General features: G+C 48.2%; 1 protein-coding gene across 1 annotated transcript in view; it reads right to left on the bottom strand.

Moving 5' to 3' along the window:
• LOC137384384 (dynein axonemal heavy chain 17-like) overlaps positions 1–15,420 on the bottom strand; it is a 1,056,876-nt gene that overhangs the window by 840,096 nt on the left and 201,360 nt on the right. The gene's annotated exons all lie outside the window — the stretch shown is intronic.

Here is a 15,420-nt window from a genome sequence, read left to right as displayed (position 1 = left end):
ACACTTCAGAAATATTTATTCAGATGTCATGGGACATAAAATGCACTATTCTAAATGCTACAATTCATTTTCTTTCACACTTTCTTTCCGCAGATCCATCATGGCAACAGAACAGTCAAATGATGAGGAAGTTGAGGAGGAGCAGAATGAATATGAAGCCCACCCTTGAGCTTGATATGCACCCTATCCACTACCTTTAAACCCCATTCCCTCCAACACCGGCGCATTGTGACTGCAGTGTCTAGAATTTACATGATGCACTGCAGCAACTTGCCAAGGCTCCTACAACAACACATTCCAAACCCGCAACCTCTATCACCTAGGAGAATAAGGGCAGCAGGCGTATGGGAACACTGTCACCTGCAAGTTCCCCTCCAAGTTATACACCATCCTGACTTGGAAATACATTGCCGTTCCTTCACTGTCGCTGAGTCAAAATCCTGGAACTTCCTCTGTAACAGCATTGTGGTTTTACCTACACCAGTGCAGCAGTTCAAGGTAGTGGCTCACCACCACTTTCTATAGGGCAATTAGGGATAGGCAATAAATGCTCGCCTTACCAGTGATGCCCATATCCCATATTTGGTCATTTAAAAAGAGGCCCAAGACCTAAATCTTGCCGTGTGTTGCTTTGGCAAAAAGACTTCCACCTCAGCTTCGACAACACTTGCTATTGCACTCGCAGAACACCATGGCCGGAACTTTATGTTGGGCAGGAGGCCCCACCTACTGGCCGAAAAGACGGTGGCGAACCTTCCACTGCCAGGCCTGGGGAGCCACGCTGAGATTTTTCACTCCCTTTAAATGGCAGCCAAGAGAAGCAAGAGGAAGGACGATCCCGGGAACAAGATATGTTTTTGGGGCCTTTCCGGGGACAAATGGCCTCACTGAGGCAAGGGGGTTGGGTTACAGGGTTGGGGTGGGTAGTGTTGTGCGGTGGGGGCGGTTGGGGCTTCAAGGACAGCCTTCCACAGCATGCCCAATCAGGAGGGCCTCCCCAGCCCGAAAGAAGGTTGCCAGGTTATATCTGACAGCATTCTTGGGACCTTTGCCGTCTGGCTGCCGCAGGTAAATTACCAGCGGCTGCAGGAGGCAGCCTTTGAGTGGTGGTTAAATGGCCACTTAATGGTCTTGATTGGCCTGGGGCAGGCCATTTCTCGCCACCACCGCCCCATGTAAAACTGCAGCAGGGATGGGAAGGCGACAGGAACAGACCCCTCCCACCCCCGCATCCCACAATTTTATAGCGCCCCCACCCCCATCACCAACCCGCTCATTGGGAGGGTTGTAAAATTCAGATATTTTGGCCGGAATTTTACGCCACCCCAGCGAGCCGGATGGTGGCAGGTTGTGGCATAAAATGGAGTGGGAGGCTTCAGGAGGCCTTCCCAGCCCTCTCCTGCCTGCGCCCCACTTTACATGAGCCGTGGGGGGTGGAAATGAGAAACGAGCCGCCTGCCCCAGGCCAATCGAGGCCCTTAAGTGGCCACTGAATGGCCACTTAAGGGCCTTCGCCAGCTTCCAAGGGTATTTTACCCGTGGTACGCGGGCGTCCGGTAGATGTGAAAGGCCTTCCAGTGATACCGGGCCTTCCAGTGATACCTGGTGCTGGTGGGGGGGCCTGATATTTGAGCACAGGGTGCCCAATTGAGGGCCACCCCCGCTTCCCCAACCACCCCCAAGACACCCCCACCCCTTCCCCCCAAACAACCACCCTTGCCTCGCTGGGCCGCGACCGATCTGCCCGGCGAGGCAAACCAAACTTACCTCGGTCCTGGGTCGATGTCCTCGGCTGGGCTGCAGTCCCAGCAGTGGCCACCGCTCCCAGTGGCGCTGCTGGGGCTAAAAGCTGCCAGCCCGATGATTGGCTGGCAGCTCAATCAGGCGGGACTTCCTCCTTCAAGCGGGTGGAAGTCCCGCCTCTGAGCAATTAAAGTCCGGGGACCCGTAAAATGCAGGTCGGATCCCTGGGCTGGTGGATGCGGGTTTGCCACCAACTTTTACGTTGGTGGCCAGCTCCCGTCCGCCCGTTGTAAAATCCAGCCCTTCATCTCAGTGAATCAACTAGACTTAATGAGGACATGGCACCAGGTGATTCACAGAGCATGAGGAGCAGTAAGTGGGTACTGAAGCGCCATCCTTCTAGAGGATGCCAGAGAGAAGGCCTATAGCTTCAAAGTTTTGAACCAGAAATCATAAGTACTCATCCGAAACACAGAATGTTCAAGGAATATCACACTATGTGTAGACTCTGAGGTCAGTGTTTGAGGATGTGTGGCAACTGGCAGGAGTGATTTTAGGTGCTACAACTCTCATTTGTAGGAACATCTGGAAGATTTTTCTTCATTGTAGGCATCAATGCTGCAATTGATAGCTTCAATGGAATCTGCAGCAGGCCCCCACTTAAGAAACAGCCAAAGTTGAATTGGTAGTTCCACTGGAGCACAAATTGCCACTCTTACAAAGAACAAAGAAAATTACAGCACAGGAACAGGCCCTTCGGCCCTCCAAGCCTGCGCCGATCCAGATCCTCTATCTAAACATGTCATTTATTTTCTAAGGGTCTGTATCTCTTTGCTTCCTGCCCATTCATGTATCTGTCTAGATACATGTTAAAAGACGCTATCGTGCCCGCGTCTACCACCTCCGCTGGCAACGCGTTCCAGGCACCCACCACCCTCTACGTAAAGAACTTTCCATGCATATCCCCCCTAAACTTTACCCCTCTCACTTTGAACTCGTGACCCCTAATAATTGAATCCCCCACTCTGGGAAAAAGCTTCTTGCTATCCACCCTGTCTATACCTCTCATGATTTTGTACACCTCAATCAGGTCCCCCCTCAACCTCCGTCTTTCTAATGAAAATAATCCTAATCTGCTCAACCTCTCTTCATAGCTAGCGCCCTCCATACCAGGCAACATCCTGGTGAACCTCCTCTGCACCCTCTCCAAAGCATCTACATCCTTTTGGTAATGTGGCGACCAGAACTGCACGCAGTATTCCAAATGTGGCCGAACTAAAGTCTTATACAACTGTAACATGACCTGCCAACCCTTGTACTCAATACCCCGTCCGATGAAGGAAAGCATGCCGTATGCCTTCTTGACCACTCTATTGACCTGCGTTGCCACCTTCAGGGAACAGTGGACCTGAACACCCAAATCTCTCTGGACATCAATTTTCCCCAGGACTTTTCCATTTACTGTATAGTTCACTCTTGAATTGGATCTTCCAAAATGCATCACCTCGCATTTGCCCTGATTGAACTCCATCTGCCATTTCTCTGCCCAACTCTCCAATCTATCTATATTCTGCTGTATTCTCTGACAGTCCCCTTCACTATCTGCTACTCCACCAATCTTAGTGTCGTCTGCAAACTTGCTAATCAGACCACCTATACTTTCCTCCAAATCATTTATGTATATCACAAACAACAGTGGTCCCAGCACGGATCCCTGTGGAACACCACTGGTCACACGTCTCCATTTTGAGAAACTCCCTTCCACTGCTACTCTCTGTCTCCTGTTGCCCAGCCAGTTCTTTATCCATCTAGCTAGTACACCCTGGACCCCATGCGACTTCACTTTCTCCATCAGCCTACCATGGGGAACCTTATCAAACGCCTTACTGAAGTCCATGTATATGACATCTACAGCCCTTCCCTCATCAATTAACTTTGTCACTTCCTCAAAGAATTCTATTAAGTTGGTAAGACATGACCTTCCCTGCACAAAACCATGTTGCCTATCACTGATAAGCCCATTTTCTTCCAAATGAGAATAGATCCTATCCCTCAGTATCTTCTCCAGCAGCTTCCCTACCACTGACGTCAGGCTCACCGATCTATAATTACCTGGATTATCCCTGCTACCCTTCTTAAACAAGGGGACAACATTAGCAATTCTCCAGTCCTCCGGGACCTCACCCGTGTTTAAGGATGCTGCAAAGATATCTGTTAAGGCCCCAGCTATTTCCTCTCTCGCTTCCCTCAGTAACCTGGGATAGATCCCATCCGGACCTGGGGACTTGTCCACCTTAATGCCTTTTAGAATACCCAACACTTCCTCCCTCCTTATGCTGACTTGACCTAGAGTAATCAAACATCTGTCACTAACCTCAACATCTGTCATGTCCCTCTCCTCGGTGAATACCGATGCAAAGTACTCGTTTAGAATCTCACCCATTTTCTCTGACTCCACGCATAACTTTCCTCCTTTGTCCTTGAGTGGGCCAATCCTTTCTCTAGTTACCCTCTTGCTCCTTATATATGAATAAAAGGCTTTGGGATTTTCCTTAACCCTGTTTGCTAAAGATATTTCATGACCCCTTTTAGCCCTCTTAATTCCTCATTTCAGATTGGTCCTACATTCCTGATATTCTTTCAAAGCTTCGTCTTTCTTCAGCCGCCTAGACCTTATGTATGCTTCCTTTTTCCTCTTAGCTAGTCTCACAATTTCACCTGTCATCCATGGTTCCCTAATCTTGCCATTTCTATCCCTCATTTTCACAGGAACATGTCTCTCCTGCACGCTAATCAAACTCTCTTTAAAAGCCTCCCACATATCAAATGTGGATTTACCTTCAAACAGCTGCTCCCAATCTACATTCCCCAGCTCCTGCCGAATTTTGGTATAGTTGGCCTTCCCCCAATTTAGCACTCTTCCTTTGGGACCACTCTCGTCTTTGTCCATGAGTATTCTAAAACTTACGGAATTGTGATCACTATTCCCAAAGTAGTCCCCTACTGAAACTTCAACCACCTGGCCGGGCTCATTCCCCAACACCAGGTCCAGTATGGCCCCTTCCCGAGTTGGACTATTTACATACTGCTCTAGAAAACCCTCCTGGATGCTCCTTACAAATTCTGCTCCATCTGGACCTCTAACACTAAGTGAATCCCAGTCAATGTTGGGAAAATTAAAATCTCCTATCACCACCACCCTGTTGCTCCTACATCTTTCCATAATCTGTTTACATATTTGTACCTCTATCTCACGCTCGCTGTTGGGAGGCCTGTAGTACAGCCCCAACATTGTTACCGCACCCTTCCTATTTCTGAGTTCTGCCCATATTGCTTCACTGCTCGAGTCCTCCATAGTGCCCTCCTTCAGCACAGCTGTGATATCCTCTTTGACCAGTACTGCAACTCCTCCACCCCTTTTACCTCCCTCTCTATCCCGCCAGAAGCATCGATATTCTGGGATATTTAGTTGCCAATCATGCCCTTCCCTCAAGCAAGTCTCAGTAATAGCAATAACATCATACTCCCAGGTACTAATCCAGGCCCTAAGTTCATCTGCCTTACCTACTACACTTCTTGCATTAAAACAAATGCACCTCAGACCACCAGTCCCTTTGCGTTCATCATCTGCTCCCTGTCTACTCTTTCCCATAGTCACGCTGACTTCATTATCTCGTTCCTTACAGGCTTTAATTACTACCTCCTTACTGTCCACTGACCTCATTTGGTTCCCATCCCCCTGCCACATTAGTTTAAACCCTCCCCAACAGCGTTAGCAAAAGCACCCCCAAGGACCTTGGTTCCAGTCCGGCCCAGGTGTAGACCGTCCAATTTGTAATAGTCCCACCTCCCCCAGAACCGGTCCCAATGTCCCAAAAATCTGAACCCCTCCCTCCTGCACCATCTCTCAAGCCACGCATTCATCCTGACTATTCTTTCATTTCTACTCTGACTATCACGTGGCACTGGTAGCAATCCTGAGATTACTACCTCTGAGGTCCTACTTTTTAACTTGGCTCCTAACTCCCTAAATTCTGCTTGTAGGACCTCATCCCGTTTTTTTACCTATATCATTGGTGCCTATGTGCACAATGACAACTGGCTGTTCACCCTCCCCTTTCAGAATGTTCTGCAGCCGATCTGAGACATCCCTGACCCGTGCACCTGGGAAGCAACATACCATTCTGGAGTCTCGTTTTCGACCACAGAACCGCCTATCTACTCCCCTTACAATCGAATCCCCAATGACTATATCCCTTCCACTCTTTTTCCCGCCCTTCTGAACAGCAGAGCCAGCCACAGTGCCATGAACCTGGCTACTGCTGCCTTCCCCTGGTGAGCCATCTCCCTCAACAGTATCCAAAACGGTTTACCTGTTTTGGAGGGAGATGACCGCAGGGGACACCTGCGCTGCCTTCCTGCTCTTTCTCTGCCTTTTGGTCACCCATTCCCTTTCACCCTCAGCAATCCTGATCTGCGGTGTGACCAATTCACTAAACGTGCTATCCACGACCTCCTCAGCATCGCGGATGCTCCAAAGTGAGTCCATCCGCAGCTCCAGAGCCATCATGCGGTCTAACAAGAGCTGCAGCTGGACACACTTCCAGCACGTGAAGGAGTCAGGGACATCAGCCGTGTCCCTGAGCTCCCACATTGAGCAAGAGGAGCATAACACGGGTCTGAGATCTCCTGCCATTTTCAATCTGAAGCTTAAGTTAGTCTTAACTTAGATAAACGAATAAGGAACGAAAAGTTTTTACCAATCACACGAAAAAAAAAAAATAGAAAAAGCCTTACCTTATCTGCACACCACCGAGTCCTTTTTTTTGGTTAGAGGAGGAGGGCGGGTGGGAGACACTACAGGTGTAGTGTCTCGGGTTCAACCGCTGCCCAAATATATAGGACCTACTTACCCAGCTGCCACCTCGCTCTCCCTGTCGCCGCTGCAAAAAGAAACCGCCAAAACAAAAAGGTAAGTTTATATAAGTTGTAAACTCACTTACCCAGCTGCCACCTCGCTCTCCTGTCGCCGCTGCAAAAAAAAAGCTCTTGTGGGAGTACAGGGCAGATCAAATTCCAGGAGCAGGATTTTGCCTCGTGGCCGAGGTCCCAACCCTGCACTGGGGTAGGGGAAGTAGTTCACAAACCATAATTTTCCTTGATGTCAGCTGGAGGGGGGTTTGGTGGCCAATTAGCAGTGACAGATGTAGGATGGAGACAGGATTATGGAAGTGCGGGCCCGATTTAAAGACATTACTGTGCAGCCGTTTTGAATCAGCATGCAAATTCCAACTCACTAGGAGGAGAGGCAGAGGCCTGGTACCCGGGGCAAGACTGCCCCACGCTTCATAGATGCAGCCCATGAGGTCCTTCTAGAGGCTGTGAGAGAGGGGCGTGAAGTGTTGTTTCCAGAGGTTGACAGGAGAAGGCTACCCAGCCAAATGAAGCAGGCCAGGCTGGAGGGTGCAGAAATTGTGAGCAGCAGAAGTGTCATGTGGAGTAACTGGGTCCAGTGCTGCAAGAGGTTCAATGACCTTCTTCACTCTGGCAAGGTGAGTACAAAGCAATAGGTCTCCAGGTATGCAACCTGCAGCAGACACCCAGCTGAGCAGCCTAAGGGCATATGGTGCTCCAGAACATGGGAGAAATGTATGCCCAGCAGTGACCAGAGCCCTAGCGCCATTGAGAACCTGGCACCACTGATACAGGCAGCTTCTTGACTAAATGAGCCACTAGCATTGGTCAGAGAGGACAGCAATGCCTTATCTTTCTCTCTTATGTCACTGCAAGAGAAGAGGGCACATAATTCATGGAAGAGGGCTCGCACAGGAGAAAGAATGTCCCAGTTCACCATCCTTCACTGCCGTGAAGGAGGCAGCGATAGAAATGGCCAGGGTGGCCCCACAGGTCCAAGTGAGTGATGGAGAGAAGGGAATACCTGGAGGAGAGGGTGAAAAAATATTGAGATTTGTAGATGAAGGGGGTAGAGTGTACTCCTCCCCTGTCCAACAGCATGCCAAATACTCAGCTGAACTGGGAAGCCTCAGCACTGCAGAGGCTTCTGCTGTCAAAAGCTAGTTCTCATCATCTCCTTCTCATGTCTCCCAGAGGGTCAGTTGTGAAGGGCGAGCGCGAAAGTACAGTCACATCACCGGGGCCTCTCATGCATCCAAAACAGCCATCACGTTATACAAGCGTACGTTCCACCAGCACAGATACGCTCACATCGGTGGGTCCCCGCATGTGGTTAGAAAGGGCGGCACTGGGTGGAGAGCACAGCACTAGAGAGCAGGAGGAGCTAAAAGAGGCAGAGACAAAGGACAGGCAGCCATGCGCAGCTGGATTCAGAAGCAAGGCCTCAGGCGATACACGCAAGCAAGCTCTACTTTGGCATGCAGTGACAGATGCGTACCCACATGCTACAGTCCCCTGAGGCAGTGTGGAGTCATGGACTGAGAATGGAGGAGTCAATTCAGCTCATGAGCACCACCACGGTGCTGGGCTTTGAATGCATAAGCTCCTTAATTGGGAGAGTGGCCAACCTCATAGAGAACACTCAGAGTGGATGCAGGAATAGCATACTGATATGCACTGATTGCATGCAATGCTCTGTAGCTTGGACTGGTCAATGGCACAGATGGTGCAAAGAGGCATGGAGTGGATGCCAATTGCTCCCAGTTGGTGGTCCTGTCCAGTAATCCAGAGTGTCATCCAAGAGCTGAGGCACTCACCAATGAGAATGAGGGAGCTATGCCTCACAGGGTGCCAACATCATCAGCCTCCTTGGCCCCTCTGAATAAGCAGGGCCCTGCGACAGAGGCAGACTCTACATTGTTGCCGGTGCAACAGCCTTTGGAGGTTCCCACACAGCGACATCCCCGACGAGGACAACCGCTACTGGCATCTCAGCCAGTAGACACAAGCGAGCAGGAAGCCCCCGCGTCATGAGGACACAATGGGGAGCAACGCATAGAAGTTGCCAAGATTGGAGGCCACAGCATCGGTAATAGCACTGTGTGGTTCACTGGGGTTTATTTCACTTATAAATGTGAACTTTGTAACTTTTTGCTAACATTGTAAATGTTGACACAATTCCAGACATGTGAGCTTCCGTTCTTCAATGCAAAACTGGAAAAGAGGGATGAAGTGGAGAAGGAAAGCAATGAGAACACTGAGACTGCTGGACAGACGTGTGCCATGCCTTGGCAGTAAGAGTGGACCTATTCAAGGTTGCGTCTTCAATGGAAGTATTCTCAGAGGCAGATCAAAGTGAGTTCCAGAGCATACAGTCCTCCTGGGTGAGAAACACTCAGCTGAAACGTGCCTGGATCCAATGTTCCCTGGCGTTGACGATATTCTGATGAGAGCTGTGACTCCTGAGCTGCCCCCGGCCACCTCCCTACACAGCCTGGGCTCTTTCTGCTCTGCATCTTCCTCTTACTCCTCCTCTCCTCATCCTCCAACGAGCTGTGTCGTTCCAGCACCTCACCCTTTTCAAGGCCCACTCCTCTCTGGAAGGCCATGTTATGGAGAACGCAGAAGACCATCACAATGTGTGAGACCCTTGCAGGAGCGTACTGTAGGCCACCAACTGACCGCTCCAGGCACCGGAACTGCATCTTCAGAAGCTTGATGGCCTGCTCGATGGTCGTCCTTGTGAACAGATGATGTCGTTTGTAGTGCCTCTGTGGCTCTGTCTCAGGATCACATAAAGCCATCTTTTCAAGGGATATCACGTCCCCTAGAATCCGTCCATGAAGAGCTGCGGCACCCTGGGCTGCCAGAGAATGAAGGCTTTGTGGCAGCTACCAAGATAGTGAGCACACACGCATAAAGCCTTTGTTGTGTTTGCAAACTAGCTGAACATTGAGGGAGTGGAAGCCCTTCATGTTGATAAATCTGACTGGCTGCTCGCTCAGCACCTTGATGGTCACATGGGTGCAACTGATGATGTCCTGCACCTTCAGGAACCGAGCAATGGAGGCGAATCCCACTTCTCTTTGTGCCTGCAAGAACCCCATTTGCTTGAAATTGTATGCAATGCCCAGTGAGAGGCAACGGTGCGCGACCACTTGAGAAATGCCACCACGGTCTGCTGCTGATCGTTGGAAGAAGCCAGAAGTGAAGAAGTTCAAGACCACAGTGGCTTACACAGCAACTGGCAAACAGGTACTGTGAGGTCTGAGCTCTTCTTCAATGAGGGCAAAATCTCAGAGACCGTCTGCCTAGTTAGGCACAGTCTTCTGCGGCACTGATTCTCTGGCATGTCCAGGTAGCTTTTTCTTCAGTGATATACTTGGTGCTGAGGGTATGGCTTTTGTTGCCTTTCCGCCTTTGTTCTTCTCCTCTGTCCTCATGCTCTGGATGCTACATCTGTTGTTGAGGATGCTAATCCTCATTGTGAATTGACCACATCTCTGAAAAATTCCATGTCCACCTGTTGCCTTGCTTGCAGTCAGCTTCACTCACAGTAGTAACGGACCCAGCCAACCCCCGACTATGCCCCATGATCCCTGGAGGGTCACAATCCCCTTCACAACCTGAGCACGCACAGACCACTTGCTCCGCTAACACTGCTCGCCCGCTGGCACCTGTGTGCCAATGCTTGAGTGTACCCCTCACCTTATTATAGGTCCCGCTAATTGAATGGCGCAGTCATGACTGGTTCAATTGGACAAGCCATGTGCCCCCACCAAATTTCCAAACTGGCCCTTGACGAGCTGACAAGCTCATTAACAAGGATCTCTGCTGTGCTACTACAGGGATCGATGCCTGCCTACCTCCATTGTTTAATTTACCTCAACCCGAGGATGAGTTTGAGAATTGCCATGTAAGAACTTCTGGGCTCCCATTCTTCAGTGCAAATACATTTAGGCTAATGACCTTGTTGAGATAGTGTACCCTGTAGCAGAGTACTCATTAGTTTGGACCGTTCCACGCACTACAACAGCTGAGACCGATAGTCAAATTGTTGATTTTCTATTCAGTCACAACCAATACAGCACCACAAATGTTTCTGCATTAAGTAAAACCACACTTCAATTGCAAAGTTAACAATTATTTGTTGCCCCAAACAATAGAAACTTTATAAAAGTGCGCTGGTATTGCAAGACAGTTTTTCCAATTTCTTATACATTCCTACCAACCATCAAAGTCATAGAGTCATAGAGTTTTACAGCACAGAAACAGGCTCTTCGGCCCATCGTGTCTGTGCCAGCCACCTAACTTATTCTCGTCCCAATTTCCAGCATTTGGCCCGTAGCCTTGTATGCTATGGCGTTTCAAGTGCTCATCTAAATACTTCTTAAGTGTTGTGAGGGTTCCTGCCTCTACCACCACTTCAAGCAGTATATTCCAGATTCCAACCACCCTCTGGGTGAAACTTGTTTTCCTCAAATCCCCTCTAAACCTCCGGTCCCTTACCTTAAATCTATGCCCCCTGGTTATTGACCCCTCCGCTAAGGGAAAAAGTTTCTTCCTATCTAACCTATCAATGCCCCTCATAATTTTGTATACCTCAATCTTGTCCCCCCTCATCCTTCTCTGTTCTAAGGAAAACAACAAAGCCTTTTTAGTCTCTCTTCATAGCTGAAATGCTCCAGCCCAGGCAACATTCTGGTGAATCTCCTCTGCACCCTTTCCAGTGCAATCACATCCTTCCTATAGTGTGGTGACCAGAACTGTACACAGTACTCCAGATGTGGCCGAACTAGCGTTTTATACAGCTCCATCATAACCTCCCTGCTCTTATATTCTATGCCTCTGCTAATAAAGGCAAGTATCCCATATGCCTTCCTAACCACCTTATCTACCTGTGCTGCTGCCTTCAGTGATCTATGGACAAGTACACCAAGGTCCCTCTGACCCTCTGTACTTCCTAGAGTCCTACCATCCATTTATTTATTTTATTTATTTAGAGATACAGCACTGAAACAGGCCCTTCGGCCCACCGAGTCTGTGCCGACCAACAACCACATCACCTCACACTTCTCAGGATTAAATTCCATTTGCCACTGCTCCGCCCATCTTACCAGTCCATCTATATCGTCCTGTAATCTAAGGCTTTCCTCCTCACTATTTACGACACCACCAATTTTCATGTCATCTGCGAACTTACTTATCATACCTCCTATATTCATGTCTAAATCATTAATGTACACTACAAATAGCAAGGGTCCCAGCACCAATCCCTGTGGTACACCACTAGTCACAGGCTTCCACTCGCAAAAACAACCCTTGACCATTACCCTCTGTTTTCTGCCACCAAGCCAATTTTGGATCCAATTGCCAAATTGCCTTGGATCCCACGGGCTCTTACCTTCTTAACCAATCTCCCATGCAGGATCTTATCAAAAGTCTTACGGACGTCCATGTAGACTACATCAACTGCTTTACCCTCATCTACACATCTAGTCACCTCCTCGAAAAATTCATTCAAGTTAGTTAGACACGATCTCCCCCTGACAAAGCCGTACTGACTATCCCTGATCTCCAAGTGGAGATTAATCCTGTCCCTCAGAATTTTTTCCAATAGTTTCCCAACCACTGATGTTAGACTCACCGGCCTGTAATTACCTGGTCTATCCCTGCTACCCTTCTTGAATAATGGTACCACATTCGCTGTCCTCCAGTCCTCTGGCACCTCTCCCATGGCCAGAGAGGATCTGAAAATTTGTGTCAGAGCCCCTGCTATCACCTCCCTTGCCTCACACAACAGCCTGGGATACATCTCATCTGGGCCTGGGGATTTATCCACTTTTAAGCCTGCTAAAGCATCTAAAACTTCCTCCCTTTCAATGTTAATATGTTCAAGTATATCGCAATCCCCCTCCCTGATCTCTACACCTACATCGTCATTCTCCACAGTGAAAACAGATGAAAAGTAATCATTTAAAACCTCACCTGTATCCTCCGGCTCCACACACAGATTGCCACTTTGGTCCCTAATGGGCCCTACTCTTTCCCTGGTTATCCTCTTGCCCTTAATATACTTAAAAAACACCTTCGGATTTTCCTTTATATTGACCGCCAATGTTTTTTCATGTCCCCTCCACTCTCCTAATTACTTTTTTTAAGTACCCCCCCCTACACTTTCTATACTCCTCTAATGTCTCCGCTGTTTTCAGTGCTCCAAATCTGCCATAAGCCTCCTTTTTTTTCCTGATCCAATACTCTATATCCCTTGACATCCAGGGTTCCCTGGACTTGATGGTCCTACCCTAATGGGTACATGTTGGCTCTGAACTCTCACTATTTCCTCTTTGAATGCCTCCCACTGGCCTGATGTACACTTTCCTACAAGTAGCTGCTCCCAGTCCACTTTGGCCAGATCCTGTTTTATCAAATTGAAATCGGCCTTCCCCCAATTCAGTAACTATATTTCTGGCCCGTCTTTGTCCTTTTCCATAACTACCTTAAATCTTACAGAGTTATGGTCACTATCCCTGAAATGCTCCTCCACTGATACTTCTACCACTTGTCCAGCTTCATTCCCTAGGATTAGGTCCAGTACTGCCCCTTCTCTTGTAGGACTTTCTACGTACTGGCTCAAAAAGCTCTCCTGTATGCATTTTAAGAATTCCACCCCCTTTAAGCCTTTTGCACTAAGACTATCCCAGTTGATATTAGGTAAGTTGAAATCCCCTGCTATTATTACCCTATTATTTTTCCACCTCTCTGAGATTTGCCTACATATCTGTTCCCCTATCTCTCCCTGACTGTTTGGAGGCTTGTAGTACACGTCCAGCCAAGTGATTGCCCTCCTTTTGTTCCTAAGTTCTACCCATATGGCCTCATTTGAGGAACCTTCTAAGATATCATCCCTCCTTACTGCAGTAATTGACTCCTTGATCAACAGTGCAATACCACCTCCTCTTTTATTCCCTCCCCTGTCACGCCTGAAGATTCTATACCCTGGAATATTGAGCTGCCAGTCCTGCCCTTCCCTGAACCATGTCTGTGTGATAGCAATAATATCATAATCCCATGTGCTAATCAATGCCCTCAATTCATCTGCCTTATTAGTAAAACTCCTTGCATTAAAGTATATGCAATCCAGCCATGCATTTTTCACTTATGCCTTAACAGTTTCTCTTCTATATTTGACTGTGCATCACCCCGTACTGTACCTCCACTCTGTATCCCATTCCCCTGCCAATTTAGTATAAACGCCCCCCAACAGCACTAGCAAACCTCCCAGCAAGGATGTTGGTCCCATTCCAGTTCAGGTGCAACCCATCCAACTTGTACAGGTCCCACCTTTGCCAGAAACAGACCCAGTGATCCAAAAACTTAAAACCCTCCCTCCTGCACCATCTCCTCATCCACGCATTCATCTGCTCTATCCTCCTATTCCTATACTCGCTAACACGTGGCACAGGGAGTAATCCAGAGATTACAACCTTTGAGGTCCTGCTTTTTAATCTGCTACCTAGCTCCCTAAATTCTTGTGGCAAGACCTCATCCTTCTTTCTACCTATGTCATTGGTACCAATGTGTATCACGACCTCTGACTGCTCATCCTCCCCCTTCAGAATGTCCTTCAGCCACTCCGAGACATCCTTGACCCTAGCACCATCCTGGAGTCTCGTTTGCGGCCACAGAAACGCCTATCTGCACCCCTTACGATCGAATCCCCTATCACTATTGCTCTGCCACCCCTTTTTTCCCCACTGCTGTGCAGCAGAGCCCTCCGTGGTGCCCTGAACCTGGCTGTTGCTGCTTCCCCCTGGGAGGTCATCCCCCCCAACAGTATCCAACGGGGTAAATCTGTTTGAGAGGGGGATGGCCACAGGGGACTCCTGCACGACCTGCCTGCGCCTACTACTCCGCCTGGTGGTCACCCATCCCTTTTCTGCCTGTGCAGCTATTACCTGCGGTGTGATCACCTCACTAAACGGGCTATCCACGACGTTTTCAGCATCGCGGATGCTCCACAGTGAATCCACCCGCAGCTCCAGCTCCATAATGCGGGTAGCCAGTAGCTGCAGATGGATACACTTCCTGCACACATGGTCATCAGGGACACACAGGTCAAACCAACATCTTTCATTGCTGAAATATTCTCCAGGTACACATTGCTGTTACGCTGCCAAATATATTTTAAACAAAATGCATATATAAAATCCAAACAATAAAATTAAATCAAATACAAAACACAAAGATTGCGTGATTGAGTCAAATTACTTTTACAAGTAGATGGAATAAAAATAGAATTTTAGATAAATGCTTAAATGAAAGGTTGAACATAATTTAATTTTGATTCTGGCTGCAATAATATTGTATTATATTATGAGGATTTCGTTTTTTGTATTAAAACTTGGGATTATATATTATTAAAAACTGAAAAGGATTTCAGTGAACACGGAGACATCTGGAGATAGCCGAATCTTCTGGATGTTTTTGAAAGGAAGTTCAACAAAAGTTGAACTGGTAAACGAGGACTGGAAACAAAGTAATTTCCAAACCCGGCAGGGGATTTGACCTCAGATCTACCCTTTCTGTGATGAGAGAATTTATGACTTGGCATGTGACTTGTATCTGAAAGGTTTTAGTTTCATTTTTGAACTTTAAAAAGCCTGTGGGTTTGAACAAAAGCAAGCAATTGGAATTTGATTTTGACCTGCCTGGATATCAGAAGAAGAACCAGAAAAGTATTACCCCCTCTCTGTAAAGAAT

This window comes from Heterodontus francisci, chromosome 26 (genome assembly GCF_036365525.1).
Source record: "Heterodontus francisci isolate sHetFra1 chromosome 26, sHetFra1.hap1, whole genome shotgun sequence".
NCBI lineage: Eukaryota > Metazoa > Chordata > Chondrichthyes > Heterodontiformes > Heterodontidae > Heterodontus > Heterodontus francisci.
Note: the sequence above shows the minus strand (reverse complement) of the source record. Positions and strands in the feature narration are given on the sequence as shown.